Consider the following 15,997-nt stretch of genomic DNA (forward strand, 5'->3'; position numbering starts at 1 on the left):
CTTTAATTTTGGCCTTCAATAAAGGCTTTTCTTCACCACCCCACGCACCAAAAAAATCACCTTGCACTACAGCCTTTGTCGTCTTTTAACCCTCCGCACAAATATCTCCCATCAGTACCACTTATGGCGCCACCTTCAGGCTCACACCTATCTTCCTCCAGCATGTCTTGCCTTCCTTGCAGCCACGGCCAAGGGACCTTGGACTGAGGGTCCACCCACCCCGCTAATAAAGATGTTTTGTCCTCCACCTTCACTCCGGGACGTAGTCGCCGGGCAGCCGCTTATGTGACTGCTGCCGCGCTGTCTACGCTCATATCCCGTATTCCTGCCCGGCACACTTGATCCCTGCCTCTTGGTACCTTACCAGTCTGCCGCAGCCGATGTCTGCTTTGTCCAGAACCGAGCCGGATCTCCAACATCGGCTGGCGACCTGAGCAGAGGGAGTTGAGACTACGCACGGCCTGGACGCCACAACCGGCATCCCGAAGGCCACCCGCAGTGATGCTATGTCATTTTGTTTACTTTTCACCTTCATACGAATAAAAGTTTTTTACCACAACTCGGCTAATATGTCCGTGGATCGAAGTTCGAAAACTTGCGAGGATGTACACCTTAACTTTGACAGTGCGACAGCGTAAGAACCTCGTTGTGAGCGCCATGCGTGCGCCATCATGTGTTTCTTCTAGCAGTTCACCCCATTACAGACGAGGACTTCTGGGCTAGTCCAGAGAGGTCCCGAGCATGGAAGGGCTTCAGCTACGAGGCACGCATTACGGGTGTTTTCTAGAGCGGTCACCTTCTGTAGTATGACAAGATGTTACGTAACAGATCTCCGTAGTTGGTAAGAACAAAGAATGGGCCACCATATTGGCACCTCAGCTCTCGAGATAAAAATCACACTGCAGGCAGGTGCGCGCAGCCAAAGCTGCTGGGCACATAGCAGATATACATACATCATCGGTCGTAGCGATACTTCGAACAGTACTGCGATGCCAGGGTGCGTAGCGAGGCGAGCCTACGGACTTCTTCGGCGAGGCAGATGTGTGAGCGCTCGGTGTGGAGACAAATGTAAGATGGTGCAAGAGAGCATCGAGGCAGACAGGCATACGGATGCAAAAACGGGTTATAACCATGACTCGCTGTCCTTACTGAAGGGAAGAGTCTTCTTAGTTTTATGAAATGAAAACTTAAATGGTTTATAGAAAAGGAAAGGCGCGCTATCTGTCCCGCACCATAATTGGTTCACAGGAAGGGAAAGGCGAAAGGAGCTAAAGTTAAAGTTAAGTTAAATTGGTTCACAGGAAGGGAAAGGCGCAGTAACTGTCACACTTGCTCTGTGGACACCCGAACCGCGCCGTAAGGGAAGGGAGGAGGGTGGGAATGAAAGTGGAAAGAGAGAAAGAGGAGCCGTAGTGGAGGGCTACGGAGTAATTTCGACCACCTGGGGATCTTTAACGTGCGCTGACATCGCACAGCACACGACGCCTCTTCGTTTCGCCTCCATCGAAGCGCAGCCGCCGCGGTCGGGTTCGAACCCGGGAACTCCGGCACAGTAGTCGGGCGTCTTACCACTGCACCACCCCGGCGGGGCAGTATTTGTTATACTTGATTCTGTGGACGCCTGAACCGCACAGTAAGGGAAAGGAGGGAGATAGGAGTGAAAATAGAGAGAAAGAGAAACCCTAGTGGAAGGCTATAGAGTAATTTTGACCACCTGGGATCTTTATACGTACACTAACATCGCATAGCACAACACACGGTCGCCTCTCAGTTTTGCCTCCATTGAAACGCAGCCGCCAGCGGTCCCGCAACATGTCACTCTGATCACAATGGCCGTCGCCAGGCGCGTGCGGAAGCACTGGAGCGGTATTATGGTAGACATGTATACTACGTGGACATTGCAGGTCCCTACCGTGAGAGGTGGTTCATCGCAGCAGTGGTCCACAACACCAACACAGTGACAGGACTCACGTTCCAGGCCCACAACACAACATACGCGGAGGAAATCGCGATTGCGCTCGCCCTCTCCCTCCCACAAGTAAAACACATCATTACCGACTCCAAGGGGGCCTGGAATTATGGGCTGGGTTGGATACCTCCTCTAGCCAAGCGCATCCTACAAAATTGTTGTCGGTCCAGCGACCCTCAAGATTGCAATCTCATCTGGGCTCCCGGCCATCAGGGACTCCTGGGCAATGAGTTAGCCAATCAGGCGGCCCGCGCTCTCTCCCCGGGCACTCAAACTCGCTCGGGAAGTCTACTCCAAGCCCACTCAACCTCTTATCACATTCAAAGAAATTACCACATACTATAAGGACAGCCATCGCCGCTTTCCGGAACCTTGTAAAGGTCTCCGAAGAGCGGACGAAAGGCTCCTTCTCAAAATTTTTACAAACACAATGCTGTGCCCGGCAGTCTTGAAGCACTTTAATGCAGACTTTGATGGGGGCTGCAGCCTGTGTGGAGCGACCTTCTCGGACGTTTTCCACATGGTCTGGGCCTGTCCATCCAATCCCCACCGTCCCCAATCCTTCATTACCTGCCCTTCTAGGGAGGCCGTCTGGGCCTGTCCATCCAATCCCCACCGTTCCCAATCCTTCATTACCCGCCCTTCTAGGGAGGCCTGGGAGGCGGCGCATGCTCAGCTGCCATGACCTACAGATAAAGGTTCTTGATGTCAAACTTGTTGAGACGGAGGTAGGGTGCTGCATAGAGGATGCGGCTCATGACGAAAGCCTGCACCAGTTTGAGAGTATCTTCTTCGCGTATCCCTGATTTCCGCGTCGTTATTCTGGCAATCATCCTGGCGACTTGCTCGCTCAAGAGGCGAAGTTTCTGGATGGCGAGGTGGTTGTTGCCCTTCTTATTCATATAAAGACCCAGCATCTTGATGGCCTGAACTTCCTTGATGGGTGAGTTGTCAACATGGATGTCGATCCACACGAGTCCACATGCTCGTGCATAATTCTGTACTGTCGTTGCCGCTGTTTGTAGTTTTTCTTTAATCATTCCCATACTACCCGTGGTTGTCCAGATGGTTATATTGTCAGCATACAGGGCATTTCGTATACCTGTATTTCATTTAGAAGGGGTGGAAGATTCCGGAGTGCAATGTTGAACAGAAGTGGGGATAATACTGCCCCTTGCGGAGTGCCTCTCATGCACACCTGCACTTGCGTTGTTTGTTTCGTGCCAGTGCTGATGTTGACCGTTCCGTCTTTAAGAAAATCATAGATGTATGAGTAGCCTCGCTGGCCATAGTTTGTGGTCTGGAGGTTCTGGAGGATTGTGTGAGTGTTTGACATTGTCAAACGCTCCTTTGAGGTCGAGGGATAGAAGTACTCGGTCACTGTTTCTGCGTGTTGGATCAATGACTTCGCGTTTGAGTTGCAGAAGCACATCATGGGTGGACAGATGTGCTCTGAATCCAAACATCGTGTGTGGCAGTAGTTCGTTCTCTAGATAGTTGGAGAGACGCGCGTGGACTGCCTTTTCCATGAGTTTGCCTGCGCACAATGTGAGGGATATGGGGCGTAGGTTTTCAATGCTGATTTTCTTACCGGTTTTGGGGAGAAAGTGTACTTTGGCTGTTTTCTATGCCTGTGGAATGGTGGCGATGCACCAACATTCGTTAACATAATCCGTAAGTAGCTGCAGTGCCTCCGTGCCAAGTTGGTTAAAAGCCCAACCGTAATTTTGTCTTGTCACAGGGCTGCACCTCGGCGCATATCTGCTAGTGCTGCTATGATTTCTTCTAAAGTGGAGTCTTTATCTAGGTCTTCGTTCGGTTTCCCGCTGTATTCTGGATTCGAGGGTTCTGCGTCTCTCGAAGTGCAGATAAGATATAGCGACGCGTGAGTTCATCCACGAGTTCGCCATCCGTGCCTTAAATGTTGTGTATGGCTCGACACAAATTTCTACGATGTTCATTCTTTGATTTCGGTGGATCAATTAGGCATCGGAGAAGGTTCCACGTAGTCTTGCTGTCTAGGCGACCCTTGAGGGATTCGTACCTTTTTAGCCAATTGGTGCGAGCGAGGTCCCATGCGCATTGGTCTACTTGAGTAGTTAGCTTCGCTATTCGAATTTTGAGTTTTCGATTGTGCCTTTGTTTCTTCTACCGTTTTATGAGACTACGTCTAGCTTCCCAAAGGTGTAGGAGATGGTTGTCAACAGCTAGGTGGTCCTCTGTGGTGGCAAGGGTTTTTGTGAGGTTTTCTTTAAGGTCGAGTACAAATGCCGCCCAACTAGATATTTGTTCCGAAGTAACTAGTTTAGTGTCCTTTCTGAATTTCTCTGGTCTGTCACTCTGGCTTGCCCATGTGGTTCGCTATGATTGTTGCTTTCAAAGATGGTCTGCAGCACGTAGTGATCACTGCCTAAGGTCTCTCCTGTATTAAGCCACTCAGGCTTTGCAGACGAGCGTGATGTCGGTGGAGGTATCCCGAGTTATGCTGGTACCGACTCGAGTCGGGTTCTACAGGTCAGTAAGGTAAGTGCCATGTCAGCGATGACGGAAGCTAGTTTCCTGCCTTTAGTGTCTTCCTTTGGATATCCCCATAAGGGGCTAGAAGCGTTAAAGTCGCCGACTATAACTAGGGGAGCTGTTTGAGCTTCTCTTGGCGTTTTGAGAAAGATAGCGTCAAAGGCTATGCGGCGCTGTTTGGGACGACTATATATATATTGAGTACATAGGTGCCCTTGCTGTTTCGGTGTTGTGGTAGCAACTTTATGAAGGTATATTCAATGTCGCTGTGTAGATCAAGGTCTACAGTAGTTGCTGTGCATGATTTGTGGAACAAAATGCATGTCGAGGGGTTTGTTTGATGTGTTGAGCATCCTCTGATCTTAGCCTCCATATTCACTTCTTGAAGGGCTATTATTTGCGGCGCATGAGAATAAGAGTCTATGTATTGTTGTAATGTTTCCCTCTTACGCTTTAGTCCTCTGCAGTTCCATTGTAGAATGGTGAGTTTAGGTCTTGGTTTATTGTGGTGCCATGTGGAGGATTAGAAAGGTGTGTCTGATCCTGTGGTGCATCTTCAGGTTCTTTATCAAGTTCAGGGATGACTAGGCGAAGAGTTCCCAATTTCCCATGTCACTCTGTAGTTTCGTGCCCTTGTTGTGAGAAACATCCGAAACTTCCTGAATTTGTCGGTCAGTTATAATCTCCTGCACTTGCATCCTGATTATAACTGGTTCATGTGTTTCCATCATGGGCTTGATATGACTGATTCTAACATGCTTTTGATTGTTGTCTCGATCATAATTTGCAATTTATTCTCCATGAGATCTTGGACTGTGTTTTCCAAGCGGGTAATGCGGTCTTTCGTTTGGGTGTTCTCGGTATATTGCGACATGGGTGCCTGCGGTGCTGCTGCCTGTGGCATTGGTGCCTGCTGTGGCATCTCGAGTGCAGTTTGCCTGTCGACGGTGCTAGTATTTAGCTGCTGTGGGTACGGAGGGTGTACCTCTACCTTATCCTCCTCCATCTGACGTGCCTGTTGCGTCAATTGGAGTAATGTGTTGTTCGGATTGGCTGCGATGCCTAATTGCTTGTTTAGTTTCTTATTTTCTGACTTTAGTTGCTCGATCTCTGCTTTAAGTTGTTTATAAGCCAACGCTTCAGGGAAGGAGGCAGCTACATCTTCCCAGCTCACCCTGCCGTCGTTGCGCTGCTCCTCGTAATGGGGTCCTGTTGTCTTCTCAGCTGGACGACTGCCGGTGAGGTGCGGCGCCTTGTCAGTAGTGCCAGGTCCTTTGCTTGATGACCGTGAGCCGTGTGGTTCTGAGTTGCTGCTGCTGGACTGGGTCTGTTGGGTCAGTCGGTCGCCGCTGCTCGATGTGCCTCTGCGGCTGGACCGGTCTCGAAACTTGGCCCTGGACTGGTGACTGTATCGAACCCGGCCAACCCGGCTCCGGAGTACCCAGGTTCGATACTGACCGCCGCCGGCCGTGTTTTCATGGAGGCGAAAAGAAGAAGTGTTCGTGTGCTATGCAATGTCAGCGCACATTAAGTCGAAATTACTCCACAGCCCTTCACTATGGCTTCTCTTTCTGTCTTTCCATCGACCAATGGGTGAACTCACTCATGACCGATGTCTCCACACACACCCAACACATCGAAACAACACAGGACACTCCTACATTAGACTCTAGACTCGCCCACCTCTTGGAGGCTTATCACAGCCTCCTAGAGAGCTGGAAAAAGAACAAACTTAACCGCAAGCTGAAAAAGAGGCTGGCCGCACTGCAGTCACAGATCACCCAACATGCAGAGGAGCTCTGCCGGTCCAACTGGGGACAGGTTTGTGACAGCATGGCCGGCAATCTGTCCACCAAGCGATCCTGGCAACTCCTTCGACATCTCATCAACTCTACACAGTCCAAAACAGCTGTGCAACATCACGCCACTCGGCTCATACACAACACGGACTTAACCCCGAACGTCCTTTTGGACAACCTAAAACAAACACATACATCACCCGGCACATCCGATCCCCTTCCTCCCTATACAGGCCAACCAAATTCTACTCTCGATGTTGAGATTACGGAAGCTGAGGTCTGAGCGGCCCTCCTAACTCTCCGCACCTCTTCCGCTCCTGGTATTGACAAAATCTCCAACTCCATGCTTCGCAACCTGGATGATCAATCGATCACCCAGATTGCGGACTACTTTAACAAATGCTGGGCGGAAGGTACCCTCCCCCAGTCTTGGCGTCATGCCAAAGTTATATTTATTCCTAAAACAAATAAACCACTCACACTAGCAAACCTCCGACCCATCTCCCTCACTTCGTGCCTGGAAAAACTTTTCGAACGTGTTGTGCTGGCGAGACTCACTCAGCACATGACGGACAATGACCTCTACCCCCACAGCATGGTCGGCTTCCGCCCCCGTTTGTCCGCGCAGAATGCCATGCTGCAGCTCACCACCGACATTTTTGACCCGGCTATCCCGGGCCACACAAAGGCCGTCCTGGCTTTGGATTTATCTAAAGCATTTGATCGAGTTGATCACACCGCGATCATGACAGCCCTCTCCTGTCTTGATGTGGGTGTGCGTACGCACACCTATATCGGAGCTTTCCTTAACAACCGCACGGCTGAGGTCCACTTTGGCCCACACACATCACCTCCTTACTCCCTTAAAGGGGTCGGTACTCCCCAGGGCTCTGTCCTCTCCCCTTTCCTGTTCAACGCGACAATGATCTCACTCGCCCGCAAACTTACCACGATACCACACATCCAGCACACCCTCTATGCCGACGACATAACGTTGTGGACCACCCACGGCAGTGATGGCGACATAGAAGGCACACTACAAAGTGCTGCAACATTAACAAAAGAACACGCACGAAGCATCGGACCCTCATGCTCCCCAGAGAAGTCCGAGCTCCTCATCCTTCGCCCCGCCACCCGTAACCCTCCCAGCGCCCCCATAACCGTTGCTTTGGATGATCGGCACATTACGGAGGTGGACACTCTCCGCGTTCTGGGGCTTCATATCCAAAGCAACGGTAGAAACAGCCTCACAATAAAGGAACTCAAGCGGGTGACAGGTGCGATATCGCACCTCATCCGCAGAGTTTCGGGCCAACATAGGGGCATGAGGGAGCACGATCTATGTCGTCTCATTCATGCCTTTATCCTCAGCCGATTCTTATACACGCTCCCTTACCTCAGACTTAGAGGTGAAGAGATCTCCACCTTGGACGCGATGCTTCGTACCGCGTTCAAAACTGCCCTCCACCTACCCCTCAACACTTCAACAGAGAAATTACTTCAGCTGGGTCTCGACAATACTGTTGGGGAGCTTGTGGAGGCCCACAGACAGACCCAGTATATCCGACTGACACAGACTGGCACCGGACGTCACATCCTCAGAACTCTCGATGTTCACATCCCAGCTAACGACCCCACACTCCTCTCCATCGCACGCCCTATCTACTCTAACCTTCTTGTCAAACCCCTTCCCCGAAACTCCGATCCACAACACCACGAGCCCCGCCGGCGAGCCCGGGCAAAGGCGCTCCACAAATATTACGGCTCCGAGACGGATGCCGTATGGGTGGACGACGCATGCTCGGGCGATGAGGCGGCGGCAGCCGCGGTGAACAATACCCTTCAGTTCATTGCAACTCTCCCCCTCCCCTCTGTTACCTCCTCAGAAGTGGCCGAGGAGGCAGCGATCGCCCTTGCAATTGCCCACACGGAAGCTAAATATATACTCACAGACTCAAAAGCTGCACTACTAAATTTCGCACGTGGGCGAGTTCATGTTTCTGCTTTTTGCATACTGACCTCGCCCACTGCCAACCCGCCCCGCCACGCACGTGGGCGAGTTCATGTTTCTGCTTTTTGCATACTGACCTCGCCCACTGCCAACCCGCCCCGCCACGTGGAGCTTATCTGGGTGCCTGCGCACTCGGGGAACCCTGGCAACGAGGCCGCCAACAGCTTAGCCCGAGGTCTAATACGCCGGGCACGGGCGGTCCCCACGTCGGAGTTCTCCCGGGAGCGCATGCACACGTTTAAAGAGATGACTCAGGCCTACCGGGTCGAGAGACAGATCTACCCCCCACCTCACTCCTCCCTCAGCAATCACCACCAAACACTATGGCGCCGCCTCCAGACGCGAACCCTCCCATCCCCTTACATTAGGTCCCGTTACCACCCCACTCTTACCGACCCCTCCTGCACCCTTTTCAACCACCTCACTGCCACCCTCGCCCACATTCTATTCCAATGCCCGGCGGATCCTCCCCCGCGGGGTCTGGAGCACTTCACCACCTGGGAGGAATGGGAGACCCTGCTACGCTCTAAGGACCCGGTCCGGCAAAAGACCGCCACAGACCGAGCTGCCGAAGTCATGAACCGTAGGAACATGAACGTTTGAATGTAGTGGGGCCGTGCGGGGGCCCAGGGGCCTGAGCGCCCCGAACTCCTCTGTTAAAATAAATGTTTTTACTACTACTACTGTCTTTCCACTTTCACTCTCACCTTCCTCCCTTGCCTTACGGCGCGGTTCAGGTGTCCACAGGACAAGTGTGAGATACTGTGCCTTTCCTTTCCTATGAACCAATTTTTTTATTTAAGTGTTCTTTTTTCAAAAACCTACCATGCACTCACTTTTCTACTTTTCATAAAAGAAAAACAGCATATTTTGATATGCAGGTTTAGAAAGTGATGTTTAGTGAGTTATATGTTTAATAGAGCAAACTTGATACTTATAGAAGATATAGGAAGTGCAGTATACCAGTTTAGGAGGGGACCTATTCTTGTATCCTACTATTTTTTCATGGGTTCTATATATTGCACTCTCTTAGTTCCCTGCATTACACCCACTAATTACCTGCCTACCAAATTTGACTGCAGTAGCATGGGAAGTCCTGTCTGCCACTTAAACCATGGGACCTCTCCCTATATATTTCACTGCAATTTGTTTTTGCTATTAATAACTTTCAATTTCAACCTGGTGCCATGACCTTAAAGAAGCGTCAGTAAGGCCTGGCTTTTTCTCAGCACTGTTAATGAAGGAACACATGTAACCCTTTCTCTTAGTATACATGCAGCATGTGTACGATACACATGTTGCATATGTGAAATTGTCAAATGCCCCCCAAAGATGACAGTGGCTCACTCTGCCTCTGAGGTCATCAGCCCGGCTATACCCAATGCAGAGTGAAGGCCTCTCCCATATTCCTCCAATTAACCCGGCCCTGTGCTAGCTGCATCCCCCCCACCCCTAACTTTATGTCACCCCCTGCTATGGTTTCCTTCCCTTGGAATCAATCCAATTTGTTACCCTGAGTGAACCCCGGTTGTCCTCTATGCCCATTTCTTCTTGATTTCCATTTCTAGATTTGGGATTTGCAGCCCAGTACTTGATCACGAAGCTTGTTGTGTTTTGTATGCAATCTCGAGACACCAACGTCAAGGCATCTCCGGCCGCACTGATCAGCCTGGCAAAGACAAGCATGATTGCAAGTCACCAGCCAGCGGATTTAGAGACCTCATGCCTTGATCCGCCACCTTTCCAGTGACTGGCGCAATTAATGAACAGCGGCACATCATCTACTGCAGCGCCCTCTGAAATGCCTACAAATAGTCACTGCAGTCATAATCTTGTGGGAATTGCAGCCAAGTACTTGGTGGTCATGGAACGTGTTGTGTTTTGTAGATGAGTGTATATAAAACGAGAGTAGACATTTGGTTTTATCGCTGATACTGTCTTTGGCTGCAAATCCTAAGTAGAGTTTTTATTCAAGTAGTATTTAAGTTCTAATATGGGCACTGATTTGTGCACATACCGTGCCAGAATCAGTCATCTTGTTGCACATAGTAAACCAAATTTGGCGGATGCAACCAACGACATTTGCTGGACGCTGGCATTGGGCAGGGCAACTACTTCTGGTGCTTCTCTGTGTCGTACATCTGCTCTGCTGGTGATGTCGAGAAAAACCTTGGCCTGGACAAATCTGACCAAATCATTACTCTCGTTAAGGAACTGTCACTGGCAAATCAAACATTCTAAAAAGACATGTCTAGTTAGATTAAAGATATTCAGATAGGAGATCAAAAGACAGCTGTCCAAAACAGAAGAAGTCATGGACAACTTGCATGACAATGTCACCACAGAAATCGCATGCTCAACTTAAAACTATTGAAAAGAAACAGGCCGAGCATGCAAGTATAGACATTGATTATTTGAATAACCGAATGCGGCGAATAATATAATTTCCAAGGCCATCCCTGAGCAAGGCACAAAGAAATGAAAAGGCAGAGAGAAATTGGTGAGTTTGTGGAAAAGAACCTTGGTGTCCAAACAGGTGAAATCGAACGCGCTCACTGAGTGGGCCAGAAAAAAAACGGACTATGTGTGCCCTTTTGTTGTGAAGTTTCTAAACTTTAAGGATAACAACATTTTGAAAAATGGTTTTAAATTAAAAAATCTGGATATCTGGATTCGCTTCATGTCTGGATTGAGGAAGACTGCTCGCCTCGAATTCAAATGATTAGAAAAAAAAACCTCAGTGAGTGACAGTCCAATGACGAAAAATGCAAACTTTTTTTCAGTAAAAAAAATGTATGCATTCGATGCTGCAAGTCAGTAAATTGTTTTTCTTGCAGTACACAAGGCAGCCACTAGTTTGGATTGGCGAAAAATCATGGTGCAGATAAAAACTTTCATTCATTGTATACAACTTTCAGAGTTTCCATAGCAAGCAAGACACCCTCAGCACACTCGATGAATGCTGTGAGGTGGTATATACCTGGGAATAGAAACTTGGTTGCACCCTGATATCGACAATCGTGAACTTTGTTTTGAAACTTCTCTGTCTTTAAGAAAAAGAGGTGCATGTCACGTGGTGAGAGGATTTTAATTACTGTGAAATCCAATTTCCGAGCCACCTTGCTAGACAGCCCTCACATATTGAAATTTTGAGGCTTCCATTGCGACTGCATGATTTTGTTACTTGCATCATCAATGTTTCTTACCGTCCACTGAATTCGCCTGCTGAATTCATTAGGGATCTGAATGAATCACTGAACATTATACATGACAAGTACCCAACCTCAGAAACAATCCTAGCTCGAGACTTCAAACACCCAGGTATAAATTGATGGACATACACGGACGAAGGCACTGCTAGGAAAAATGAATGTAAAGAATTCCTTTCTCTGATTTCTCAGTTCAGTTTGTCGCCAATTGTTCTGTCCCGACACGTGGCGAGTCGATCCTAAACCTTGTACTGACAATGCGATCTGGAAAAATGACAGTATGTATCATGGAATGTGTCAGTGATCATAATGCTCCTCACTGCGAATATACAGCAGACATAAAGAAACCGCAAATTTTTAGGAAAACTATTTGCAACTATGCATGAACAAACGTTGAACAATTGGTTATTGAACTGTCATTGTTCAATGAGCAGTTCCTGGAATCATTACCAAGCTGCTGTTCAAATGATAACTGGGAACTACTAAGCACTAAGCTGAAAGAACTAAAAGAAAGACACATTCCAAAATTCACAGTCACGATGTCAGAACCGAGTATGTGGTTCACTTCCAACGTTAAGTGATGCATCCGGAGGAAAAGTGCCTTTATACTAATGCAAAATGTTAGGCATCTGAGGTCGATTGGAATAACTACCGAACACACTCAAGGATATGTCAAGCAGAGGTTGAGAGAGCCAAAAATAAACCTTTTAATCATAACATATCCACTTTCTTAAAACCAATACTCAAAAGTTTTGAAAAGTAGTCAATCCTAAGCCTCCTGCATCTAGACTGATAACATTAGTAAAAGACGGTGATCTTATCCAGTCATGTTAGGCTAGTACCGAAATGAAACTATTTTTTAGCTCTGTGTTTATAATGAAATATCAATTGCAATAGGTCTTAATGCTTCAATTAAAAATGTGGACATAAATGACATCTTAATTACACAAGAAGGAATTGAGCAAGCTATTGATCGTTTGCCAAGTAATCTATCCCTCGGACTCGATGACATATGCCCAAACTGCTCAAGCTAAACTAACGACAGCTCGCATGTTCACTTCAATCTTTCAGCAATCTATTGATACAGGAATTGTGCCTAATGCTTGGAAAATCCCGCGCATTATACCTATATTTAGATCTGGAGATCCTTCTGCCCTCTCAAATTACAGCCCCATCTCATTAACGAGTGCACTGTGCAAAATTTTGGAACACATTGAAAAAATTGAAAAAAAAAATTTATTTCCAGTAATATACAGGAAATGGGCCTCGGGCGAAAAGCTACAATGATAGCTTGAGAGATGCCCGAGGCCCAGTAATGGCAGAGCAACAGGACGTGTGACATTAAGGCGAAGATATACATATATAACATGAAAATTATGAAGCACAAAAAGAGCACATATACACAAATGAAACAGCAAGTTAAAAACCAGCACAGAAAATTAACGGCCCACAATAATGTAACAGTATGCACGAAACATGGCAAAACATAATGAAAATGAAGTGACTATTCTTGTAATAATGTTTAAGGCAAAGAACGGAAAGTACAGAGAGACAGTGTAGAATTGATAAAATATAGCTTAAAGTCCTTAATTGAGGCGGTAAAGATGTTTGGGTTGTGTATGCTTAAAGTAAAACGAAGGCTCTGGTTACGGTGTAACGTCCTCGTTCGAAGAACGTCCCATATTTGTTTACTTCTGGTGTGTAAGGGTTTTTTATAAGGCTTAAGTCCAGATATATTCTTCAAGAGTTCAGTTAAGCATTGAGGTGACAATTTAAGGCAGTGAAGTAGACGATACTCAAACATGGTATGCACACGATGAATCCTATACTTCGGAAATAATGTTTCTGTGTGGGCAGTGTAGCATGCACCAGCGATCAGTCTAATTGCCTTCTTTTGGTGACCGAGTATGATGTTTAGATTTGTTTTGGATGTTGTACCCCAAACGAGGTGACAGTAGTTTGTGCGACTGAATTATAGTGTGATAAATACGGAGCTTATGCTTTTGGGAAAATTCATTACGCAGTCTCGAGAGGAAACCAACAGATCTAGTAAGCTTTCTTTCAATATACATTATATGGTCAGACCACCTCATGCAAGAGTCGAATACAACACCGAGTGATTTGAACTTGTCTACAATTTCAATAATGTTATTTTCTAGATGCAGAGTATTGTTTACTATAATGTCCAGGCTAAGGAGACGAAAAAAAGAATGCTTTGGTCTTGTTGGAGTTAACTACCAAACCATTAGCTGTGGACCATTTGTGGAGAGCACAAAGAACCAGATTTGCACTATTGATTAGTTCATCGGGAGATGATCCCTTAAGAAAAAGCTTGTGCCGTCAGCGTACTGAATACAACTTGTATGATAGGCTATGCTCGCAAGGTCGTTAGCATAGACATTAAAGAGGAACGGGCCAAGAAGGCTACCTTGCGGGACATCACATTCAATGAAAAGGGAGCTAGACTTGTGATTATCGACCGAAACGACCTGCTGGCGCATGTTTAAATAAGAACGAAAGAGTTAGAGGGAAAGACCACGGACACCATAGCTTTCAAGTTTACAGAGTAGTATTTCATGATTAAGAATGTCGAAAGCTTTTGTAAGGTCGATGAAAATACCAAGGGTCAAACTTTTAGCTTCGATATTATTTAAAATAATTTCCTTTTGCAAGAGTAACGCAGATTCCGTGGACTTGCCTTTCTGAAATCCAAAATGACTGGAATGTATTAAGGCATGCTTAAAAAGAACCCATCGATTCTCTTGAGCATTATTTTTTCAAGAGCCTTCGAAAAAAAAAAGGGAGAATAGAAATTGGCCTATAGTTTGTCATCTTGTTTCTATCGCCTCCTTTGAAAATAACAGTTAAGTTTGCATATTTCATTCGGGCAGGAAATATTCCTGATGTGAGCAACAAGTTAAAGATGTAGCTATGGTGCTAAGAGATCCGCAACAAATTTAACTGGTTTAATTTGGAAGCCATCGAAATCGGTGCAACTTGTAGCTTTTAGGTTCATTATAATGCTAAAAACTTCCTCGCTGGTCGTTAAATGAAAAGCAAAAGTCTCTAAACCTGTATTTTGGAGAAAGCAAAGTGCTTCGATCGCGGAACCGCTCGGTCTAAAGCTTGTGAAGAAGTCATTGAATTTTTCTGCCAGCAAAGAGCGGGAATAGGGCAAGCCATCGATCACAAGCTGACCTAAGTGCGTATTTTTATTCTTGTTTAGAAACGATTCATTTAAAAGTTTCCAAAATGCTTTTGGACCTTCCCTGCTAGTGAGGATGCGCGATTGATAGGTAACTTGTTGCGGTATTATTTGAAAGCTGTAAGGTGCTCAGGGTTCTGAGTGGACATAAAGCGTTTGAAGAGCCTAGACTTATGATTCATCATTTTGACGTGTGTTGGAGTCACCCAAGATTTATGGAGTTTCGTGTTTGATTTCTTTCTTTTCCAGGAAAAACACTTATTGTAAATGTCTTTCAAAGTACTTAAAAAGAGCTCATAAGATTCATCAATGGAAGAACACGCAAAAACACAGTTCCAATCTGCAACGCGTACAGATTCGCGAAATCGGGCAAGTGTCACATCAGTTATACATTGATAAGCAAAACTATTTGGTTGTGCGTAACTTTGTGAGCAGCCATGTGGCGCAGATACGAAAATGGCACAGTGGTCACCAAGGTCACAAGCAATAGTACCAGCAGAAATGACGGGGGAGACAATGTCTATTATAAAAAGGTCAATTGTACTGATTGACGTCGGTGTTATCCTTGTGGGTGTAGTGATAAGATTTGTAAAACCATTGAAAGCAATTGTGTGATTCAAATGGCGATTTATACTAGAAGGTTCAAGTGTATTATTGTTGAGGTCACCATCAATAATAGTAGAGTATTGGACTTCAGCGGCAAAATTGAGAAATTTGTCGAGATGCGTTAAGAACTTTTCTGGGTCACCAGACGGCGGCCTGTAAACGAAAGAAACCATTTTGTCCGCAGTCTTCAGCGCGAGCATTTCACAGCAGAATTGCATCAAAATTGTGCTGCAGAGTGCCAACAAAATATGAGAAGTCATCAAACTTGTTACGCAGAGACCGGACATTAATATGTAAGGCCGAGAAATTATTTAGGTACAAGCAACCGTTTACTTTATGGGGAAGTAGTAATTCGTGATACTCCATTTTTAGTTTTCATTTTACGGCGAGTTATTGAGCTAGCAGACCAAGGTCACTCTCTGATCGAATGGCAAAGGCAGAGTCCCCTTCTTTCCTTCTAACCAATATTTTGCCATTGACATGCAAGCAAATTTGAAGCCGAATCGTTTCGCCTGTTCTTTCACGATTCCAAGGAGGTCTCGTGAATACTTGCTCATGTTCTCTCTGACAAAGACAGAGCTGTCTACATCATGGAAGGCGCTCCTTTTGGCAAACCATTTGTCCCTCAGCTGCTGACGAGAAAATCGGACAAGAATGATGGGAGTTCTGTCCTTTTTCGCG

The 15,997-nt window shown here is 46.7% G+C and overlaps 1 protein-coding gene and 1 pseudogene across 3 annotated transcripts in view; one reads left to right on the forward strand and one right to left on the reverse strand.

The window, feature by feature from the left end:
- LOC146201233 (uncharacterized protein C15orf61) overlaps positions 1-15,997 on the reverse strand; it is a 224,895-nt gene that overhangs the window by 192,532 nt on the left and 16,366 nt on the right. The window lies entirely within an intron of this gene.
- Positions 6,092-10,046, forward strand: LOC146201236 (uncharacterized; annotated as a pseudogene).

Source organism: Amblyomma maculatum, chromosome 2, assembly GCF_055883805.1.
Source record: "Amblyomma maculatum isolate TAMU_Amacu chromosome 2, ASM5588380v1, whole genome shotgun sequence".
Classification (NCBI taxonomy): domain Eukaryota; kingdom Metazoa; phylum Arthropoda; class Arachnida; order Ixodida; family Ixodidae; genus Amblyomma; species Amblyomma maculatum.